The following is a 3,610-nucleotide window of genomic DNA, read 5'->3' as shown; positions in this document are numbered from 1 at the left end:
AGAATCCTGACAACAGCTCAGGAAAAATATAAAGCTAACTACAAAGGAGAACCAATAAGACTAAACTCAGCAGAAACTGTACAAACATCATGGCAATGGGATGACATATATAAGTTTCTGGGAACAAAATACAACAACAATCAAGAATCATATACTCAGAAAAGTTTTTTCTCAAATAAACAGAAATTAAAAGAATATGTAAAGCCTAGACCAATCTCACAAAAAAGGGTAAAAGGAATTCTTTGGACGTAAAACTAACAAGAGTAGACTCAATACACGACAAAAGCACCTGGAAGTCATCCAAATGCACAAGTATCCAAAGTAAATCAAACGTATAAGACTGAAACTAGGGAACCAGACATATAACTTTAAAACAAAGATAATAAAGAAGTCAAAGGAAGGAATAGTTTAATTACAGGACTCTCAAATGGAGAAGTCATGCAGATTTACAGGTAAAACAGTTTGTTTAAAAATTTAGAAGAAAATGATAAACATGTTACTTGACTGAAGGGGAACACAATATACAATTAAATAGACACACATGCTGAACAGTTATGAGAGGAAGAATAGGAACAATCCCATAAATACATATAGGATTTACAGAGAATATTTTTACATGGATATTTATCTTTGTTGCAAATACACACACTAATTTGAAGGCACACACATGGGGCAAATAATGAAAATGTCATAGATATAACTAAACACTTTGAGGATATGAGTCACTGGGCCTAGGACTCATGATCAGAGATCCAGGGGACACCAAGGTCAATTGGCATTACACAGTGCACATAGACAATGTTCGCTATCTAACTTTGGGGAGTAACAACTGTGGTCTTAAAATTTTGTGAGTGGCCATCTAAGCTGCAACCATCGTTCTTACCCTGTCTGGGGGAAACAAGAATGAAGAAAATCAAAGATATATGTATTGGAAACAACTAGTCCAAAGGAGCTCTGGTAGTGTAGTGGTTACGGGATCGGGCTGCGAACCGAAAGGTCAGCAGTTTGAAACTACCAGCTGTTCCATGAGAGAAAGATGAGGCTTTCTGCTCCGGTAAAGATTTACAGCCTCGGAAACCCTGTTCAGGGTCGCTATGTGTCGGAACCGACTCGACGGCACTTAACGACAACAACAACAGTCCAATGGACGAATGGCCCACGTGAACATCTATCTCCATGATCCTAAGACCACAAGATCTAGATGGTTCCCAGGACCACTGTCAACTGCTCTTAATGCAATTACATTAGCTGGTCTTGAATAAAGTGTGAGAAAATGTAGAATAAAATGTAAAATCATAAAAAAGACCAGGTGGAGCCCCCTACACTATGACTCTTAATCACTCTTCAGGTCTTAAACTGAACTCACTCCTGTGGTTAAATTTTCATCCAAACAATAGTACAATAACACTAGTGAGGTTTGTACACCTTAGAATATCAACCGGTAGAAATCAGGAGTCTTGGTGTGGTTCTGTGGGTTAATGCACGAGACTGCAAAGTCGGTGATTCAAGTTCAATAGGTGCTTTGCAGAAACCTTACATAGGGTCACTGTGGGTTTGAGCAGATTTTATGGCACTTAACAATAACAACAACAACAAGAAGAAGAGATGAAAAAAACAGTACTTACCCAAGAACAAAATTCACAAGAGTGAGGAAAGAAAGAGGGATGGAAATAGGAAACATAGGGAGGAGCTGGGATACGTGACACTATGTTAAGAGAATTGTAATGAACAATATTACATATAATGAGTATGAATTGTTGAATATATAACTGATGATCTACTCTGTAATCCCTCATCCAATTCACAATAGAAAGTTGAACAAGAAATAACTGCATGAGAATCTACAGTGAACAAAACCTTAAGCATGCACACAAACAGGGAATGTCTTCAGAGAAATTTATCTGGATTTGTGAGTGTGCTATGAATACTTTCGTTTTAACACTAAACTTCCTGGCTTCATAAATAGCCAATTTTGACCATAAACTTTGCAGAGCTACCTGTCACTATTAAGTATTTTTTGAAATATAGGAATGTATAGGCTATAAGATGAAAGGTCATTACTTCATAATTAATTACTTTAGCACTATGTCTTTGATCTAACATCATTTTCTCTGATATACAACATGTCATTTCTGAATAGCATACCATCTTTAAAGTAAAATATGCTTTCACTGAAAACAGTCTATTGAAAATGTGGCAACATGTTCTATGTCATTTCTATTAAATGAGCAAAACATGTCCTGAGTTATCATAAGCCAACCCATATACATCACCCAAAATTGTTCAGCAAATACCAGTAGGTGGACAGGTCTGAATAAGAGTGTGGTGTGAAGGCATTTTCACTGGCACCTCATTGAAACAAAGTAAAAAACTCTTGTAGGTTTCCAGGTCAGTCTCTAACAGTCAAGCACATAATGTGAGCAAAATGTGATAAAATTCTATCAATGAAATATTTCATCTGATAAGAAAAAAAAGATGATCGTACTGGACATGTAGGAATTACTGGACTTCAGGAATGAGAACACCATATAAAACAGAACATGACTAGTCAGTACAAACTGAGGCTTATAAAACCCTCAGCTTTTAAACCTAGGTCTGGACCTACAATCATGATTTCAATCTAAATAGTTTTAATGCTTAAAAAGTAGTCCCTGAGCCACAATCCCATGGAAAGATGCTGAGCAACACAAAGAGGACAAGCTCACCCCTCCTTTACTGTGATAGGCTGAATCAACCCAAGAAAGAAAAAGGTCTCTGCTTGGCTTGAGGTGTCTATAAAAGTCCAGCCTTGTTAAGTGAAAGCTGAGATGCATGAAAGGGCTGACAAATGCAATAGAGCAGAAGTAAAGGAGGCCAAAAAGGAAAAGGCAGGCAAAGGTGTGAATATTAACAACGGTGCTGACTACCGTGATGGTCTGAAATCACAGATGGCAGGGACCAGAGCACAAGAGTGTTACAGAGTAGAAAAGAAAATACAAGTTTCTGTACCCTAGGCAAAAATTATAGTTATTAAGAGCCACATGCAACACAGTATAGTAAGTCTCACGGGTATTGGGGAGTTTTCTCATGTGACAAAGGCAAATCATCATTTTCACTGGGCTTTGGTGCTGTTTGCAGCCATCAGGGTCATGGTTTGCTGGCTGAAGGGAAATCCTGTGCATGCACCACACAGTCTAACAACAAAAGTCATGGCTTTGTTACTAAAGAAGGAACCCAGATGGCTAAGCACTGGACTGCTAAACACAAGGTTAGCAGTTCAAACCAAACAGCCACTTCATGGGAGAACGATAAGGCATTTGCTCCTATGAAACTTTACACTCTCAGAAACTACGCCTTGGGATCAACTTGATGGCAGTGCACTTTGGGTTTTCTTATCAATGAAGATTAGTTTGTGTCGTCAACTCGGTTCTGACTCATAGAGGACTCACATATAGACACTATATAGGTTTCTGAGGAAGAGTGGTTAGCTAAGAGCCTTCAAACCTAAATAAAAACATATTCCAATCTTACTGTCATGCTTATGTGAAATCTAAATGGAAAAATTATAAGACACGTGTGAATTCATAGGCTATTTTATATTAAAACAACTTCACACACACAAAAACACACA

At 37.8% G+C, this 3,610-nt stretch overlaps 1 protein-coding gene and 1 pseudogene across 1 annotated transcript in view; one reads left to right on the top strand and one right to left on the bottom strand.

Annotated features, from left to right (window-relative positions):
* The window catches only part of CDH18 (cadherin 18, type 2), a 606,534-nt gene that overhangs the window by 428,506 nt on the left and 174,418 nt on the right, over nt 1-3,610 (bottom strand). The window lies entirely within an intron of this gene.
* The window catches only part of LOC102832976, an 18,207-nt pseudogene continuing 17,404 nt past the window's right edge, over nt 2,808-3,610 (top strand).

Source organism: Chrysochloris asiatica, unplaced genomic scaffold (genome assembly GCF_000296735.1).
Source record: "Chrysochloris asiatica unplaced genomic scaffold, ChrAsi1.0 scaffold00300, whole genome shotgun sequence".
In the NCBI taxonomy this organism is placed as follows: domain Eukaryota; kingdom Metazoa; phylum Chordata; class Mammalia; order Afrosoricida; family Chrysochloridae; genus Chrysochloris; species Chrysochloris asiatica.
The sequence above is the reverse complement of the archived record's forward strand: the minus strand, read 5'-3'. Positions and strand labels throughout refer to the sequence as shown.